At 41.7% G+C, this 20,416-nt stretch overlaps 1 protein-coding gene across 5 annotated transcripts in view; it reads left to right on the top strand.

Moving 5' to 3' along the window:
* Positions 1-20,416, top strand: part of ZDHHC8 (zDHHC palmitoyltransferase 8) — a 110,228-nt gene that overhangs the window by 37,382 nt on the left and 52,430 nt on the right. The window contains exon 1 of one of the 5 annotated variants that reach the window (XM_074554166.1): positions 20,145-20,313. The exons of the other annotated variants lie outside the window; for them this stretch is intronic. The gene's annotated coding sequence lies outside the window, so the exon portion shown is untranslated. Of the gene's footprint in view, positions 1-20,144; positions 20,314-20,416 lie in introns of those variants that run through there. 5 annotated transcript variants of the gene reach the window in all.

Below are 20,416 nucleotides of genomic sequence, written 5' to 3'. Positions count from 1 at the left end.
TAAAACCATGGGGGAAAGAAGCAGCTGTGTGTATGTGTTGTAATTGTTTATTAAGTAGAAACTGCCTGTTTGTAGTTAGTACCTCTCAATTGAACTCTGCTTCGCAAAGACCTAAAAGCCATTGGAGCTTAGAGCACGTGTCCTTGTGGGAGTTGGGAGCATTAGAGAGCAGTTGGAAGAGAGTTCTGTCTGGGAGCCTGGGCAGAAGGAGGTCAGACTGGTGTGAGTCCCTGTCAGTGTGACACAGCTGCAATTGCTGTCTCTGCTGCACTTCTCAAATGGATCCCATCCCTGGGCTCTGTGGCCCAGGGTTGTGCACACAGTGCTTTTCCATTTGTGCTTCCACAAACAGCACTCTTTTTAAAGCTGAAGGCAGAGATGAGTGAATGCAGCTCCAGATGGGAACTGACAAGTTTGAAAACATGTCAGCATGTGTATATTTTTAATTTCAAAGGCATCACGCTAGCATTAGAGTTGCTTTAATTCTAGAAGTAACTCTGTAGAACTATACAATTCCTAAACATCTCTCCCATAGAACAGGCATGTTGGCAAAAACACAAGCTCCTGTGAGCCAATTAATCTGTAATGAAGGTGAAATATTCTTATTCTGGTCTTTTGGACTGATCAGCCACTTATTGAGGATGTTGTTGTTTAGACTTATTCTGACATTACGTACATCAGTTGCAGAGAACTGAGGAGGAAAAATCTGTTATGGATACCTAAATAATCTTGGCTTTTGGAATTCAGTCCACAGAGTTCGGTGAGGTTGAAGCTGAAGATTAATCTAAACAGATTCTATTAATAGTGGTGCTGCTAGGAGACTGAGCCTGAATTCTCTGTACAACAGCTGATGTGTGCTCTGAAATATGTTTGGTGTTGGTGCCTGAGATGTAGATTTGGAGGTGGGAAAGATTCTTAATGCAAGCTTTCCTCACATGGGGATTATTTTATTTCCTAGATGACTCTACAAAATGACATTGCCCTCCAAGGCCATTTATTTGCCAGCAGGGATGCACGAAGGGAATGGAGGATGTGCCTCCACTTTTGATAATAGAAGGCAACATATTGGACTATTTACAACTTCTTCTCACTTGCACTGTGCCAGACTGACACAATCAGCAGCAGCTCTGGAGGTCATATCTGCTGTGCCTCGTGTGTTGGCAGGAAGGCAGGGAAAGGCAAGATGGAGTGCTCAGTGTCTGTGGGTATTTGAGACCTTTGGGAATGCCAAAATGTAGGTTACAGTGAGGTATCTAAACAGACATCTGGGTTCAAGCTTCCCTCCACACCTACACCCGACTTGCTGAGCTGTAAGCTGAAGTGGAATCTGAGTGCCTGAATGCTGCACAACTTCTCTCCTGAGCTGGAAAATATTTGGTTAAATAAATTGTTAAATAGTGTCCTATTTCACAACAGAAAGAAGGATTAATTTTTTTAAATTTACATACCTAGAAAAATGGCTGATGCTGCTTCATCATGGCCTTCACTAACAATGATTTTTGTTTCTTTGATATAGTTTGTTAATGTCTTTGTATTGCTGCTCATGTGCCATAAATCTTAGAACAATGACCTGTGATAGTAACTGGTACAAAATGTCTGTGGGCTTAATCAGTGTCTCCATCAACTGCTTTCATCTCAGTGAAAAGAACAGAAGAAAAGAACAGAAATAGCCTCTGCTGTAGTGATAACCTGAGGTCCTGAGGCAGCCATTGCTTTCTGACCTGCTTGCACAGTTTCCTGCATAAGGAGACCATTTCCAGAGCACAGCTTTGTTTCAGGTGTGTGGAAAGCCTGGAGGTGCTTGGTTAGTGGCCCCTGGCAATTGACCCTGGAGGCCTTTGCCTTTTCTGCTGGGATCATTTTATTGCCTTCCTGCCTGAGAACAATGAGCTTTTAGTCCTGACACTTAGTGAGATTAAATGTTATATAAATGGCCCTTATATAAAATGCAATAGAATGGTAAAATTGCCTAATTAGTAACACACAAAGCAGACTACATAATTGCAGAAGAAGTGAAAACTACAGATGTGAGTACCTGGGCATGCTGTGTGGTGTTATTGTAGGAAGCCTAGTTATAGTTTCTGTTTTTTTTCATGAAAAATATTTATTGAGCAAGTTCTAGCCATCTAACTCTGTAGAAGAGATTAAACCAAAACTGACCTGAAAAGAGAATAGAAACTACTAATATACTGTTAGGCCAGGTTTGAAATGGCTTACTAAGGGCAAGCTGTGTCCAGGTGGGTTCTCTCTGATGGCAGGAACCTGCCAGAGGTGTGGTGCTGGAAAGCACTGGATGTTACAGTTAGAGCTTGCATGCTGCTGGCATGATTGAGGTATTGGTGTTTCCCAGCTTTGCAGATATCTGCAAATGTTACATTCCTACTTTCTGCTTTTAAAAAGACATTTCTATTGAGCAACTTCTTATCTCTCTTTACTATTTTTGGTATTCCAACCAAAGATGCCCAGATTGAATTAGAATACTGTATAAGGCTATTTACTCTATTTTGACTGCTTCCTAAGGAAATGCCAGGATTTTGCAATTGCCCTGTCAGCTGAATAATTTCTGAATTCATTGGTCAGCTTTCACGTTTGAGAAGAGAGCTGGAAGCCTGGAACAGCATTGCTCTTTGTGAAATGGGAGGGTGGCACAAGTGAACATTTCTGCTCAGGAGGGAGCTGCAGCATTTACCTGTTGCACCAGTGAGTTGGCCAGTGTGGACAGGTCATCTTTACTTAGATTTGTCTCTTTATCTATGAACTATATAACATCTATCTCTAAAACAATGGGAAGAGCTGTGAGAAATACCTGAGCATGTCATATGAGACCAAATGATAGAGAGGAGACTACCTCAAACCTGAAACACATTTCCTCTGAAATACAGCTGTGATCCTTGGCTTGTTTTTCTTTGGGGCTCATCTCACTGCTTGAAGTCAAAGAAAACAAAGTGCTGTTTGATTTGATATTATTGCTGGGAGGAACTTCATGGGTCATCAAATCCAGCACCGTCAAAAACGTGCATTCAACCAAAAGCACAGTTGATAGATGTACCTGCCCTTCATCTTGTGTCTTGAACTGCTTCGAATTTCTGATAGCTCAGATGTCTTGCTTTGAATGAGAATGGAACATTTTACTGTTGGTGCTAAATTATGAGTTTGCTGGCTCTGTCTGCCCTGAGCTTTACTGTCAGTGGCACAAGAATGCTGGAATAGATAAGAAGTGATGAATGAGTAGTTCTTAGGGGTTTTTTCCTAAGCATCTGCTGTTGGCTGCTGTCAGAGACAGGAGCCTGAGCCTGCTGAACTCGTGCTCTGGTATCAAACAAGTGTTATTTTCTTAAGAATTTTGAAAATCCTCTGTCCCTCTGAAGCAGAGGAGGGGAAGGAGGGGGGTCCTGCATGACTGGGCTGCTGTGATGCATGTTTGGGCCAAGGAGCAGGAGGAGAGCTGGAATTCCAAACAGAGCATTCATGTTGCCTCAGGCTGGCTGCCTTCACCCTGGGACTGATGGCTGCAGCCACACTCCACCATCCCTGGGACTTGCCCAGGGAAACACCTTGGGCAAATGGTTTTCCTCCATTGTGCTCAAGAGTCAGAGAATATCTGTGGCAATGGGAGGCTGCTCCATCACACTCATGTTTTGAAGGAGACCTGGAAGCTGTGCAGAGAGATGATCAGAGGTTCATTACACACCACCTTGGAAACAAAATGTTTGGTTTTATCTTTAACTTTGCAAAGCTGTCTGTGTCCTAGCCAGAGATTCTGTTGTTTTGTTTGAAAGGCATGACTGAATGTGAAAAAGACTGAATTGGGACTTGTGTATACAAGGTTTAAGACTGTAAATGATTGAATCTACCATCTATCTAATATCTGAGTTTCTGGGGGTATCTCCAGATTTTACTTGTACAAATGTGACCAGTTCGAACATCTGAAATTGCAAATAAACAAGTTAAGCTTGGTGCTATGAATAATAATGTTTTCACCATAAATAGTTTCTGAGTTTGCTGATTTATTGGTTCACTGCTCTTCCTCCCTCCTTGATTAATTTGAATGTCTGAAATTTCCTGACTTTAACATTCATGAATTTAAAAAACTGATCTTACAAACACTTGCACAGACACACATATGGGGTCACTTTATCTTTTGACGTTTGAGCTTTGTGAGGAGTAAAAACATTGACATAATCCTGGTGCATCTGTTTCTAACTGGATGATGAGTCCACTCCTGATTTAATAAGGAAATAAAGGGAAGCAATGTTTTGTATCTTAATATCCAGGGCAGATATGAGTGGAATAATCTCTCAATTAAACTTTTAATTTTTTCCTTTGTAAATATTCCAGTTCAGTAGGTTTGGGTCTTAAACTTTTCCATTGCTCCTTAGGGGATCATATTGGATGAGCCTTGGACAAGGAACATGTGATGGTTTTTATTATTGACAGGTCTTGAAAGCTCCTGAATAGATTAAATGTCTTTTTGCCTTCTTAGAGATGGCCTCCTTGCCCTTTTTAGAGTTTGGATTTAATCCAAGAAAAGGCTAAGACTTAGCTCAGCTGCAAACAAAACCTGACTACTGGCTCCTGAATTATGAATTGAAACTTCACATAATGGAAATTTGAGGCCCAGTTGTCTAAACATAAAAGTTGCTTTGCAGTATTGTTTTTGAATGAGTGCAGGTAGTTTTGCTGGGTTTTTTTTCTGCATAGCTTTTGCTTCCCTTCCTGTTTCATTCTTACTTGTTTTAATACCTAATTGTAGGCATACAATATGTAATTAAGAGGCTCTGGCACAGGAAGCTTTCAAAATGCATGTGAAATTTGGAAAACATAGCTCTTTAACATACTGCTTAAAGGTACAGTGTGATAAGGGTCTAAGGGAATGCCTGCAAGATTAAATAAATATCTATATAAAATCCAGCTAGCTTTAATACCTTCTTGTTCCCTATAATGTTCAGGGAAGATTTTAATACTGATTTGGTATTCCTAAGTGCTAATTTTGGCTAGAAAATGTCAATCTTAATTTAATTACTTAATGTTTCTATCCCTGTCATCATCATAGCCTAGAATTACTTCCTTTTCTTTCTCCAGTCTCAAATTTAATGTTGAAGTAACTCAGTGTTTACTCCATATCCAACCCTTACTAGAATGATACAGGTGTGCATGCCCACAAGTTTTACCTGAAAGTCTGTGCAGGATCTGGCACAGATGTAAAAAAGGTACAGCTAAAAGGAACAATTACCTTGTTTCACCATCTCTCACCCATGGACATTCCCATATCCTTGTTGATTAAAGTACATTTTTATGAAAAGCTGATAGATTTGATCTAATGACATCAAGTGAAGGATTTGATGTTTCACTTCTTGTTTTCTTCTGGTAATTAATTGGCCTCACCCATAAATTGGTATATTTCTAATTTGTCTTGCTTGAATTGTGCAGCAGCTTCTGGGACTGAGCCCCACTGTGTCAGGAGTCCTTTAGCTTTCCTCAGGATTATTTCATGCTGTTTATAATTGTCACTTCCCAACAGAAAGCATGTTTAAAGCCTCCTATAGAAACCTTTAGTTTCAACACTCAGACTTTTTTCATGGTAGCTTCTTTTCTGCCACCTTCAATTTTCCAATGCAAATTTAAAAATTTGGATACTAAGATTTGAATGTAATACATCAGCGGTGCCACGGAATCACATCCTGACTTTCTGTTCCCTTATTTCAGCAAGCTGAAGGCTCTGTGAGTCATTTATTCGTTGTGCTGTGGCAGTGGCTGCTCCTGAGTCACTCACCTGCCCGGATGCTGAAGTTCTTTAAGCCATCCCCTTTCCTGGAGCAGTTGCCTCTGCTCTGTGTTACCACAAGTGTAGCTCTGTCTCTGGCTTTGCCTGTTTTAACTGATGTCAACTGAATATGTGCACATTTTTCTTTATATTTTTATTTTTTATTTCATTCTGCCAATCTATGTGTTAGCAGAACATTTCTTCTAAGGAACTGGTTATATGTAGACTTCAGCATTTTTATGTATCTGCACGAGCATTTGACTGATTGATAAATGCAAAACCAAACTAGAGCAATTTCATTCCCCAATGACTTTAGACTGTCAACTACTTTGAGATCTGTCAGTTAGCCAACCCTTAATCCATTTAGCATCTGCTTTATTGACACGAGCCACATTTGTAGTCAGAATATCACGTGGTGTGAATCATGTGCCTTGAAAGTCTTAAGTACTCAATCAACTCTACCAGCCAAACGTGTGATTTCAAATTCTGAAATCAGGTTTGTTTGAATACTGGTGTCATAAACCCCTTGACATTGCTATTAGTTGCATTGATGTCCTTTAATAGAAACCTATGCAAATTTTTCAGTTTCAGTCCAGCACTGGTTTTGGACAAATGAGGTTCCAGTGGCCAAGGCATGAAGTTAGCAGTCATTTCTTCTGGGAGCCATGGAGAATTGCATCCAGTGAGATTTACATTTTAAAAGGAATTCATTACAGGCTGAGTATTGGTTAATGCTGTTAAAAACTGCAAACAGACTGGAAAATTTGGAGCTGATATATTAAGTGTTGGGTGAGGAAAGTGTTTCAAATAGATCACAGGCTGCTGGCTTCCATCTAGACACTGGTGACTCTGGTAATTGTGTTTCTGTGTTCCAAGTGCCTGTCAGAGGTCAGCATCTCAGGGAACAACAGTGTTTGTATTTGATGTCTGTTTATCCTTTGATTCACAAGTCTAGTTTCTTCTTGTGTTTTCTTCAGTGAAAGAAATGTTGTTAATTAATGCTCCCAGATAGGAATATCCATCACAGTTTAGCTAAATGTAGCATGCACTTCTTAATAGGAATGTTCATCACAGTTCAGCTAAAATTAACGTGCATTTCTTAAACCTTAGAGCTCCTTGAGTGGAGAAACTCATAACCAAGAATTAAACTGTGCTTACTGCAGATTTCAGCTTGATCTCTTGCTTTAGATTCTCAAGTTCAGTGTCTGTTGCAGCAGCTTCCCAGGACCCAGTATCTCAGGAAGATTCTCACTGTTAACATCACACACTGAGGCTTTGGGAGGAGAAGTAGAGCTGCTTTGATGAGAACTTTTCTGCTTGAGAGATAATATTGAAGAAGTTTCAGAATATTCAAGGGCTTCCCTCTTTGCAAATTTATATCACTTTCCTGTAATTTTGAAAGAAGAATCTGTTGCATTGTGGGAAGAACGTCATGAGTTCAAAATCAAGTCTATTTTAGTTTTGCATAAATCCATCCTTACTAATCTTAATCTGCCTTTACTAATCTTGCTAGCCTTCTGCAAAATTGGAAAAGGATGGTTTGAAATTGAAATTGTGCAAACTTGAGTTAAAACCCACTTTCTGAAGCCAGCTGGTGTGCAGTCAGCACCCTTTCCGTGCTTCTGATGGAGCTTCTGATAACTTGAATTATCCATGACTGATGTCTTTATCACAGCCTCCATGCTGGAAGGTGAGGGGGAGCCATCTGCTCACAGCAGGATTAATCCAATTGATGGCCCATGAACACAAGCTGCTGCTTCATGGATCTGCCTCTCTGAGTGATGGGAGAGGCTGTTGCTGTCATATCACTGTAGACACAGGCATGTGGCTCACTGCACTTGAACAAAGTCCCCCAGGATAGCCAAGCTTTGTTTTCTACATCAGCAGCAGTAGAAACACTTGTTCAGGGTGTTCTCACCTACGGCTTGTACCTCAAGAAAACAAAGCTGGAACTAAAAACCATAGTATGCTCAGCATTGAACCATGGATTAAATATTTTTTTGCTTAAGGAGTATAATAAATATTTATTTTGGGGAAATGGCAATGTCAGCAGAAGACCTAAATGCAAAAAAATAGTTTGAGAGTTTTTCTTTTTCCTTTTAGTTCCTTTGAGCTTTTCCTTTAGGCTTTCATTATTAACAATGAAATAGCAAACCTGCTGAAGGGCAGAATTGTGCTCTGAGAATCATAAGTGTGGTTATAAAAACAATTTTTTTTGTCCATAGTATACCAGATAGCTTAAATTTTAACCCTGTAAAGCAGGATCCATGAACTGGGCCATATGAATTTTTGCTGATAAGGTTTTGAATTAATCCCATTTTGTAAGACCTGTGGTTGCAGAAGCTTAAGGAAATTCATCACAGTTACAGATTGTTTTCCAAGTAATATCCTCATGGACTATGAAGCCTATCATTTTGCGATAAATGCATAAAGGTTTTGCCTAACTTCATTTTTGAGCCACTCCATCTCTAATCTCTGTTGCTCAGTTTTTAAGCAGGCTTTGGCAGTCTGGCTGAACCACAGTAGTGCTGACATTGAAACTGCACAGTACCAGGTGGGGGGAGGGATGTTAGAGGAGGTTCGCTGTAGACACAGCTTGGATTTTTCCTCCCCTTTGATACAGCTGAAACTCTTACTTCCTGCACAGACAAGCAGTCAGCGTGATTTTTGAATATTTGGGTAGAGGATAATATACAGCAAAGTAATTCCACTGTAATCCCTAAAGATGGGATAACAAATAACATCCCTGCTGTACAGGCAGCTAGAATGATTCAGAAGGTGTAAAAGGGCTTTAATGTTGTGAGGAGCTGCCTGTAAAGGGTGCTTTTGAGTAGGCACATCTGTAACTTTGCACATGAAGTCAGAGGCAGGGACAGAGAGGCTGCTGGGTTGTTTGCTGTGCTGAGGAGGTGACTCAGCATCTGCAGCTGCTGCCAGGTGAGCTCAGAGCTGCAGGTGGGGCTTCCAAGGCTGCTCTGCAGAACAGGGTTTGCTCCCAGTGATCGAGGCATTGTTAGCTCTGCTCCTTCCAGAACAATCACTGTTGAGGTTACAGCATTAAGTCAATATTTTCCTTTATATCAGTGTTATTTAATCTGCCTGGGTAAGGGGAATGACAGTAGTTCTGGGAAGAGCTCTAGTGGGGAACTGGCTCAGGGCTGTTCTGCTCTGTGGGGCTGTGCCAGGGCTGAAACAGGGGCAGCAGGGGGGTATTTGGGTCAGGATTTAAACTGCCACTGCCAAAATCTGGGCCAAAGCATGAATGGCTTTGATAATCAACATTTCCATTTTAGACGTGGTTCCCTCTTGCTTACTGTAGCAGCAGATACTAAAGTTTGAATTTCTGCAGGTTGAACTATTTTGAGATAACTGCAAAAGGGAATGATTGTGTGAAGACATACTGATATACTGTTCTTGTTTGTGAGTACACCTGAGGAGAGAACTATCCAAATGTTTTTTGTAATCCGTGGCCTGTGACATGAATTTGCATTACATATCTGTCTCTGAGGCAGATGACAAGCTTTTACTAAAAAAATTCCTTAAAACCACCCAAATCTTAAAACTCTCTGATTGTAGCATCCATCCAAGGTAGTGTTTGTCAAAAGTGATTGTTAGTTGTACAGGAGTGTATTGGCCTGTTCCTTTTTTCCTAGTTTGGGTTTGACAGCCTGTGGTGTGGTGTTAAGCTGTGGCAGTGTGGGAAGGGGCAGGGTGTTGGCAGGCAGGAGCTCCATTCCCCATCCATTCAGAATCAGATGGCCCAAACCCACCCCAGGTTTATTCATTTTTCTACAGATTTGTTAATATTTCTACAGATTTCTGTCCAATTCCTTACTCCTTACTGTCATCTAAGTTATTGTAGTTACAGTATGTAGGCTTATATGACAAATAGCAATGAAGTGAAGTTATGCACAAGTGGGTGCTGTTAATTTCAGTTATAGTCATTGAAAGGCTTTGAAGAAATTAAAAGGTTTGGGGTTTGTTTGGGTTTTTTTTTCCCTAAGAAGGTATAAACGAAAAGTGCACCTTCTAAACAGATGGATGTGTGAATGATGAGGAGGTAATCTGATCTATAAATATAAATGGAATTTTGTCTACTGGCTTCAGGCCAAAAATCAATAGGTTTAAAAATAATTTTAAATCAAAAACCCCTGCTTTAACTTGAAAGTACTTTTTCCTCTGAACAGAATATTTCACAGTGAATGACCAGAGAGGCTCTTGATGAGAATTGCTGTTTGACTCTGGAGCTCTGTGAGGCATGCAGATCTGGAAGTTGCAGCATGCTATTCAACCCTTGTTGCCAAAGTTCTGCAGGCCAAATTATTCCCAGTATGACACCTAAAAACTTAATCTGTGTTGATGTGTATTTCCTCTTACAGGGTGTTTTTGCAACTATGAGTTCAGCTGTGCTGGGTCCACCTAGCCCTATATCCTGTCTGTGACTGCAGCCAGTAGCAGTTGCCTGAAAAGGAGTGTTGGAACAAGCCAGATGAGATGCTTGGCCAAAATACTGTCCCTGATTCCCACAACTGCAGTCCAGAGTGCTCTTAAATCAGCAGTGGTGCCTTTTTGCACAGTGTCAGGCAAGGATCACAGAGTGTGCTGCAGAGAGTGCCCTGGCAGCACAGCTCATGCCAGGGCTGGGGCTGCCAGCTTTTGGTTCCTTGTGTCAGGAGATCCATCCCAGGTGTCTCCATGGAGAAGCTGTGCTGGTCCCCAGTGAGGAGGGACAGTCGGCTCAGGTGAGGGTGTGGCTCCTTCCTCACCAGCAGGTCCTGGCCATCAATCCCACAGACAGCTGCTCAGAGCAGGCCTGGGAAGGGAGTTTGCTTTCCTGAGCTCAAACAATATTGTGTTTTGGGCATAACAGAAAAATAATGGGTTCTTAGTCTAAATAATTTTTGTAATAAAACTAAATAAGTTTAGGACACCTTCTATAGTCAAAAACTATTCAGCTAAAGTGGAGAGTTGAAATATGCAGAGGAAAAGCCTCCTCAAATAAAGTAAAGGGCAGCAGATGTTATTAGGATCTGTTTTACTATCACAGAAGTGCTGATCCCAACTCTCCATTGCATTTCTATGCTGGTGCTTTTCTTCCTGGGAAGGCTGTGAGGGTCATATGAACTGTGCTTCCTGCAAACAGCCCCACTGTTGAAAACTTAAGAGAGCTTTTCAATTTGCCAGACTTGTGGTGAAAGGCTCTGATCTGCGTTACACAATCGAGCCTCAGTTCGTGCCTGTCGGAGGCCGGTAGCTGGTAACATGTGGGCAGCTCCAGTCTGCCTCTGAAGGGTTTTGTTCAGTGTGTGCCTCTGCTCGGCCCCACCAGGCCCTTGTACTTTTCAAAATGTTAAGTACTCAGCTTTGCTCCAGTACATTATCTCACAAATCTTCTATTGTTTGGCCCTTTTCTGAAGAGCACATTATGTGTGGTGGCACAAACCAGGCCGAGCTGTGTCTGCAGTGCCTGCAAAGGTGCTCTGGGCTGCGGCTGGTGCCACCCACCATTGGGTGGTGCTGGTTGGGGGTGCTTTGAACTTGTTCTTCTGGGCCTAAACTTGTCAATGAAAGCATAAAGTGCTGTGGCTTTGTTCACTGGGGACCAGCAGTGACAGGTACGTAATGTTCCTATTCTTGGAGTTGTCAGATGGAAGGGATCTAATATGATAACCCATAATACTTCTGTGATCTGGAGAGATAGCTCTGCTTATGCATCTGATTTCCACTGGAGAGGGTTGGAGGAGAGTAAAACAATCCCTGTTAAGGCTCAAATCCAGCCTGGCCAAGCTGCAGAGTTTTCATCAAAGGCAGGAAACAGATGGATGGGCACAGCTGCAGGAGGAGCTGCAACTTCTCTGGAAAAACTGCCCAGGCATGGAGGGACCCCATGCAAGCAGGGACCCCAGGACAGCCCTGCTGTTCTGCACAGGGCCTCAGCTCTGTGCCAGTGGATGGATGGTCCCACAGCCCCTGCAGCTCAGGGAGATGCCATTTTGGGGAGGAACCTGCCTGGCATTTCTCCCAACACTGTACCCTTGCCTGTTTCCAGGATTTGCTCACTGTAGTAGAAGAAAAGTGCATGAAAGACTTATTTCTGTTTCCAAGTCTTACATCTCTGGAGTGTGCTGCAGGCCCTGTCCTAGGGAGCTCAGCCTTACCTCCTTTGCAGCAGCACCACATTGCCCTGTGTCCATGCTGAATTCTCCATTTTGGAGTGGACAGTTGAGTGATAAAGAGTTCTTGTACCTTGGTGGGCTCACAGAAGCAACCAGAGAAGCCTCTGGGGCACACTGGGGGTTGTTTCTTATGTTCTTTGTAAGACAGAAAAGAAAAGAAGGTCCAGCACCGTGTCCCTGGTGTGTGCCCAGCCACTCACCCAGAGCCAGCCTGACAGTCAGGCATTGCTCCTGTGAAAAATGACTGTGCATGTTCTTCATCTGGCACCTTCAGGCCTTGACTCCTATTTACTGCAAGGTGCAAATATTTAGATCTCTTCCAGAGCAGATCTGTGTTATTGTTACTGTTATTTAGAAGGTTTCTTTTCTTAAGCAGTTTAGGTTTTTTCTTCTTTTGTGTCGTTTTTGCCAAAATCAAAGATTTTTCCAAGCAAGAAGCCTATGTAAGCACAACTGTGTAGTGGGGAGAACTCTTCTTAGTTTGCTTTCCCTTTTCTAAAGACAAAAGAGCCTTATTGAAATGTGCTTCCTTTCTGACTGCTAATGGCTTTTCCTTCCTTCCTCCTTGAAATGATCTTAACATTCTCCCATCCTGTTGGGTATAAATTTCAGCCTGGACTGTTTGCCCTGTTGAGGTGTTGAGTCACTGGCCTTGAATGGGAACCTGTGATGAGTTAGGGAGAGGAGAAGGCTTGGGAAAAAAGAGTTTTTCCAGCAGTTTGGCGGTACATGGGATGAAATTTTAAAAAACAAGGGTAAGATGCTATTCATTCTAGCTTGAGGCTGCCCATATACTCTTTTCCTTGTTTTATTTCTGGATGCTTTCTAATGATGGATCTGGATAAATTCCAGGACATAATACACAGAATACATAAAGGAAGAGCTGGTTCCTGCTCAATAACAATGTTCCATTTTAAGCTGTCTCAGGTTAAAGGAGAAAAAAATATGATGCCATATCACTCCAATCCATTTGTCTCCTGGAGGAATGATGCTGAAATCTTGTTTCAAAGGCTCTGTGTGGGAATTATGTCCTGGAGCCTGGGTATTCTCCAAGGCCTAATTAAGCTCATTCATAGAAACCCTAAACTTTATGAACTGGACAGCAGACCTCTAAATTTGGCTCTAAGTGCACAGAGGGTATTGTTTCTGTACACTCTGATTAGCAGTACTGAGCACAGACATACACTTTGGAATAATTAGTAAAATGGACAGGAATTAAATACAGCTTCCTATCTGCATTTTTCTCCCTTAAGTTAGGTTGCATTTTGTGTGGTGTTGGGTTGTGTCATGTGGGATCTATCTTCTCTCTCTGTCTTCCATCCAGAAATTCTTTCTGATCTAAAGTCCACAGTGACAGATTTGAGACAGAAATCTGCATCTCCTCCCATATCTTTTTGCTCTGCAAAATGTAGAAAACAAGGATGAGCAATGCCATTAAACCAGCAAGAGTAAGGTTAGGTTAGTGCCTCACACACACTTTCGGCAATCTCAGAGAAATCTGAACCCAAATATCTTTGTTACTACTTTGGAGGTTTCTTTTGCCCTTTTTTCTTCCCCCAAGCAATATGGCTGAGAAATTAACTTCCAAAATCAAGACTGGAATTATTATTATAATTATTGTAAGGTATCTGAGCTTGTGTGAAAGCAAATTATTGTTCAGTTGGCTTAAGCAAAAAAGGGTGGATTTTTTGTTTAGTAGAAAAGGAGGTGAGACTTCGAAACCAGTTGACACCAATGTGTAGTGCTGCTTTCATGGATTTGTTTAGTTTGCAATCCTCCCTCTGGAGAGCCAGCAGTGAAAGGGGTCACAAAAGTGATTTAGAGGACTTTTTTGTTGGTGTTTGAGGGTTTTTTTATTGTTCTGCTTTAATTGCAGATCAGTTTATAAGAGATAAGACTCTTTAGTAATACTTCCTTTTTAGAAAGCTTGCCTACAGGTGAAACTGAAGGGTTTGCTTGGAGGAATATTTCCTACCTTGAAGGAATATTTCCTTATTTTTGGTATTACTTAGGATTTATGTATCAGGATATATTTTTACAACTTTTCTCAGAGCATCTTAAATAAGTGTGGAAAAAAAGCTGAACAGAAGTATCATTTGGACAGAGTGAGTTGTATGCTTTGCTGTTGTCACAGTTTTGTAGTGTTGGGGCAAATAGCAAAATGTCTCCTGTTCAGAATTTTGTCCACCCAGAATTCCACTCAGATTAGTTTTGAAACTTGCTGCTCAAAGGAATTTAAGAAAAAATATCCTATGTATAATTTTTAAAAAATTTTGTAGTGTTAACAGATAGAAATGCTGATTGACTTTATTTTTTTAATGTAAGTCATAACATTTAGACATGTAAAAATATAAGTGCTTTTTAAAATGTAAAATAGCTCCATGAGGCTGCCTAACTCTCTGTGCATGACATCTCCAGGCTGCTTAAGTACTGTTTGCTTTGTTAGTGAGATGAAACAAGGATTTGAGAATGAAAGGCAGTCATGGTCTGGAGAAGCAATTGTTATCAGTGAAATTTATCTCTTGGAGAATGAGGCTCTTGGAGCTGGAAACTTTGGCTTTGCCATACTGGAGCCCATGTTTCACACAGATGTGCAGGTCCTGTTCTGATGACCAGGAGTCACTGTGGATTTCAGTGAGTATTTCAATTTCCATCCTGCTTGAAATTGTGTACCTTCCTCCTGTCTGTGCTTGAATAATGAGGAAAGAACCACAGGTTTGAAAGCAGTTTAACTAATCCAGGTTAAAGAGGCTGCAGTTTGGGATAGCTGGGTCTCCTTACTATGGCAGTTGCCTACCCAATGTGTAGAGTGTGAGTAAAGTGTCATTACAGCATTCCCAAGCCTTGTGGCTGCTGACCTGATACTGGAAGATTTTAATCTAACATAGAACAAATATGATCATCATCTTTCATATCTCTGAAAGCAGCACTGTGCTCTGTAGCTTTTATGTTTGATCCTTGCAGGCACTTTGAATGTGTATCTTTTGCCCAGTATCCTGCTTTTGAATTTGCAGTGCAGTATCATAACACTCCATCTTTCAGTGAAAGAGCCAGCTGGAGGATGAAGCCTAGGAAAAACCTTGGGGTTACACTCTCTGTCTGAGCTGCTTTAGAGATCAACCCAGCTGAATTCTAATTTAGAGAAGAAAGCTTCCCATGCTACATTTGCACTGTAAACATTTAGGGGGGTTTGTAAGAGTTGAAGTGTCCTTTAGGCTGGTGATTCTGTTTTTATTAGAATTTTGTTTGTGAGAGCCCTTGAATACACACTAGGGAGGAAAGAGGTGAATAGAAGTAGACCACAGAATTCTGAATCTAGATAACAGCATATATCAGGAGACTAAACTTTGTAATTAAATATTGAACAATTCTATCCAAGCCTTTTCACAGCTTAGATTTAAAGTTCAGTAGTGTGGTGCTAGCCCATCTTGAATCTTGAATGTCCATCAAAAAATTCAAGGTCAAGAAGGCTCAGATCTACCATCAGTTTCTTTTTGGTTGGGAATGCTTGTAAGAAGGCTCTTATTTTTAGTGTCTGACATTGGAGGTTGGAACTGGAGTGGTGGAGGGATGGAGTCCTTACGAAAACATCAGACCAAGCAACAAGGCTGCTTCCCTGAGGAAGGACACGATGGTGTTTGGCTGCCAGAGTCCTGGACAAGCTGCTGGCTGAGCAGTGTCTGAGTGGAGATCAATGCAGGGTATTCCCATTCTGTATCTTTTTATTGAGCTCAGTTCTATGGGCAGCAGTAATTTCAGCAAATCTGGGATGATTTGGGTGCTTTCTCTGCCCTTTGGCCTAAGGCTCTAGTTATCTGTAAACTGAAAACATCATTGTAAAAATCCTAAATCACAACCCTCTGAACAGGTCACCAGCCTGCCTGTAAGGAAGTGGCCATGTGTGAGAGGGACAGGTCTGTCACCTGAGCAGGGAAGTCTCATTGAGTCCTTGGTGAATGGCAGCCTCCTGAGATGTCAGGCTCATTAGGGACACGCTGCTAATTTGGTCAGGCAAGGGCTGCCAGGCTGCATTGTGTGGGGTTAAGCAGCGTGAATAGAGCCCCTGAGCAAAGCTGCTGGAATCTGCTTTTGTGCTCCCTTTGGATGCCTGTCCTCGGCTGCTGGCTTCTTTTCCAGTTCCAAGTGGCCACGTGGAGTTTTGGCTCAGTGAGTGCTGTCCGTGGATGAGTTACAGATTGGAGAAGGGATCCAACTTGTGCTGAGAGGAGTTACCCAGCTTCTCTCCTCAGCTGCTTTTGCATACACACACTTAGAATGTCAATTCACTACTTTGTGGGACTTAATTAGAAATGGATTAAGCCCTTTCTCTTTAAAACCCAATTTGAACTGCTATAGGTATTTTCCTTATCATCCCTGCTCACATGTGCTAGGCACGGCCGCTATAGCATTAAAAGTTTGCATTTCTTTTCTACCGTCACAAGATAACCTTCCTCCCCTTCCCATGTGCCAAGGAGTCCTGCAGGTGGGTTTGGAGCTCTGACAGTTGTGCCTTCCACACACACTCCAGTCCCTGGAAGAGCTGGGGGTTGGTTGTGGACTGACCCTTTGGACCCAGGAGATGGGTGGTGGGGAAAAGCTGCCCCATGCAGCCTGGCTGGGTGGGTGTGCTGGCTCTGTGTGTGCCTGGCTGGAGCCATTCCTCATGGGATGATTGAGCAAGGGGAAGAGATTGTTTTCATCTCATAAAGGGAACAACCAGATTGTCTCAGTGCTGCCTTTCCCCAGCGTGCGTCAGAATATTGTTAATTTAGGAGCTGGAACCCAGTGGAGGATTTTCTGATTCTCTACCATGTGTTTGCCTTTGTGACTCCAGTTTCTCTCTCATCCTTTGGGGATGTTTTGCCCTGACATCTTCAGCCTTACCAGAACTCATTTTTGTTTCTGCCAGAGAAAACACTGACATTAATAGTTTTTGGTAACATTTTCTAAATCTTCATCTGATCAATCTGATTATGTTAAGGCTGAGCTGAATACTCCATTAAGAGTTTCAGATGCTCTCAGAACTGCAGCAGGAAGAGGTTTCCCAGGAGACTGACTGTGTGTGCCTGTGTGGAGCAGACTTGGTGGGGATTTTTGCTGCACAGTTCCCTGGCAGAGCAGCTCAGCTCCAGCACTTGTGTCCCCAGACACCTGGGCTGGGCATAGACACCTGCTGGCTCAGGCTTTGTATCACACTGGGGCTGCCCTGCCCTCCAGAAATGGGGATTCGTGCCTCTGCCTGTTCATGAACAGGGATATTGATGTAATGCAGTGCCCCATTTTGGGAAGCAGTGTTTTTCCAAGGGTGGAAAAATGCTGGCTCTGTGGGAGGGAATACTTCTTGCAAACAAGCACTAAATTTCCTCATTTTACTTTACTAGGGATTTCTATTAGAAAATAAGGCTGGAGGGGGGAAGTCTGGAATGATTCTGGGAAGCTTTGACTCAGAAAGGGGAGAATGATTCATATTATTACTGTTATTTATTAAGGAGAACAGACCATGAACCTGATCTTTTACTTATCTTTGGAAACTTAAAGCACTTATGCAGTGACCCCAGAAGAGTTTGTGGGTTTGAACCAAGGTCTTTCAACATAAAAGCTAAATCCCAGCTGTGGGAGCTGGCCCACAACATTTTAAGAAGATTTATTTGTATTACCTTCATACTTGATAAGTATTTGAATATCCTCAGTGCATCCCTTCTCTGTTTGTGAAATGGGGTGGTAAATAAGTCTTGAAACTTGACCCTTTCTGTGCTGTGACAATGGTCAGTTTATCTCTGGTTATTGCTGGAGTCTTGATGTAAGAAGTCATTCATTTGAGAATGAGTCTAGTTTTGATGGGGAGAATTTGATTACTGAGAAAAGTAATTTGTTTAGTAGCAATGTTTTTTGTCTTTTTAATTAGGAAATAATAATTTACTTCTCCAAAAATAACTTTGCTGTTAATAATCAAGACCTAAGATAATCAAAGGTGTATGTTACAAAGAAGGTTTTAAGCTCCATCTTAAGATAATACTGAGAATTGTGAGGTAATTTATGTTTGTATTCTGGTACTATGCAAAAAAGGTAAGTGCAACCTAAACAATATTTTCATTATATTTGGCAAGAGGACTTAAATAAGGAAAAATCCAAACTTGACACAGTCTATATCCCGCTTGTAACTTCATTCTTGTACTTCAGAAGGTAATGTAACCTAATCTTTTAGCTAATTCCTGAGGTCAGTTCTTTAAAGAATCAATCAGACAAGGTTCTGTCTACTTTATGAAAATGGAAAGGCACTTGACTGTGGCCACACAGTTGTATCTTCTCCACTTGTAGCATCACACTGTGCACCCCTAATACTTCTGGTTGTGCTGTCAGTGGCTGAGAGTCAAGTTAAGGAAAAGTTTTAACTTGTAGGTTTTAACTTTTAGAGTTTGAGACTGGAACAAATATCTCCATTATCCTCCTGAAAAATCCTGTTAGCGAAGCAGTCCCATCATATCTAAGTTACTGGCTTGAATATTGCTTCTATTGTCTGCTAAAGTATAGCAGCTTAATCTCAGCAGAGATTGAGAAAGCATGCAAAGACTCTGCTAGCAAGAAAAAATGGATGGAAAGGACAAATTGTCACAGCAAGTACAGAAACTTGAACTTAGACTGTCTTTTACTGCACTGGGGAAGGCAGAAATCCTCAACTTCCACAACTGAATCGAACACTTCTGACCAACTCAGCATCCATCCCAGAAGGATTTCCTTAGACTGACTTATGTCAATTGGAATAAACACACTGTGCAAAGTTAAGAAGTCTCCAAGGCTTTGGATAATCAACAGAAATCTTAATTATGTTCAATCCCAGATAAGAATTTATCAGTAATTACAGACATTTAGTTGACATGTAAGCAGTCCTGTGAGGTCACCAAAAAACATTTCTTGGCTCATATCTGTTAGTGGAATTGGAACCTTTCTTCGCTTAAAGGTCCACAGTAATGCCAGCCACATGGCTGTGGAAGAGATGTGATAAGGCATTGAAAATCCATCAGTGTTTTCTTCATAAAGCTGCAAAATAAACACATTGAACTCTCCTGTAGTCAGAGAAGTCTTCTTGTCCTGTGTGCTGTCAGAGAGTCTGAGTAACTGCTGTGGTGAAATAAGATCCCCTGTCAGGATTGTAAATACCTTCCAAAACTGAGCTCAGACAGAGAGCCATGCACTCCAGGACTGGGGTCTGTGGGTGCCATTGCAGGGAGGGGCTGTGTAAGAACAAACACATGTCAGACACATTGTAGAGATTTCCTCCTGCTGGGGCTTCATAGCTCACTCAGGTTGCCAGAACTGAGCACGGTGCAGAGTTTGTGGCTTTTGTGTCAGATTTCTTAATGCAGTGCCTGATGTACAAATACTGCAGCAAAACACAGGGATTATAGCTGCCCTACCACGTGGCCTGACTCCTGTCCTTGATTTCACCTCTGGAGCTCTCCTTGGCTATCCTCATCTCCCTCCCCAAATTAGCAATCTCTGCATAAAGACAATGAGCATCAAGATCATTCCCAGCAAGAAGTATCCTTCATAAGGAGACCAAAAGCTCCATTTCATGGAAACATTTTGTGAGTCAGCATGCTGAAATCCACAGTTCAGGCAGCACATCCCAAAGATCATTATTAAGTAGTGTGGCTAAGAACTGTTTTCCTGGGAGTGATTTTGCTGCTTGGGCAAATCTCTCACAGGTGCAGCCTATTAGGAAGTCCAGACTGTTTCCTATAAACAAGCAAGAAAAACAATCCAAAGGACAGCAATGATCTCTTGCCTTGCCAGCAGGGAAAGTCCAAGAGAAGACTTGGACTTCAGTAGAAATAGAATCTGGGGAGAAAATCCATAGTCTATAATGGGATTTTTGGAAGGAACCATTTATTCTGTACAAAATTGTCCAGTCAAAAGAGCTGATAAGTTTAAGGAACAAGCAGAAATACCCAAGGAAAAGCTCAGGCAACCCAGCCTGGTTACTGAATTGAATGCAGCCCTCTCTTTGTATGGTGCAGATGGGCCTGAGAAGACATTTAAGTCATCTGCTATGCAATGTGCATACTTTGCCATAGCCAGTTTCATCTGCAGCAGCCAACACCAATTGTTCAAGTGGGGTAACTCCAGCATTTGCTATCTGAGAGTGCAGCCCCTTTTTTCTTTTTCTTTTTTGCCTTTTTTCCTTTTTTTTTAATTGAAGATGGCCAAAAGAACCCAAATTACCGGGACCTTCCTCACCTGAGAGGCACAGAGTTTGGTAAGTAGATCTTTTTGATAATTCCCTTAAGAGCACCCCCAGCTTCAGCCCAGTGATGCAACACTGATATGTTCCTCTTTTCTCCTAGGAATGAGAATTCAAGTACCAGCAAGAAGGTAAGCTGTGACTTATTACAAATTTCACATCTATTCCAAAAAGATTCTTCCTAGAAATCCTTTGAAAATGAAATTTAAATACTGTTTGAAGTCAGTTGTCTTG

This window comes from Zonotrichia albicollis, chromosome 18, assembly GCF_047830755.1.
Source record: "Zonotrichia albicollis isolate bZonAlb1 chromosome 18, bZonAlb1.hap1, whole genome shotgun sequence".
In the NCBI taxonomy this organism is placed as follows: domain Eukaryota; kingdom Metazoa; phylum Chordata; class Aves; order Passeriformes; family Passerellidae; genus Zonotrichia; species Zonotrichia albicollis.
Note: the sequence above shows the minus strand (reverse complement) of the source record. Positions and strands in the feature narration are given on the sequence as shown.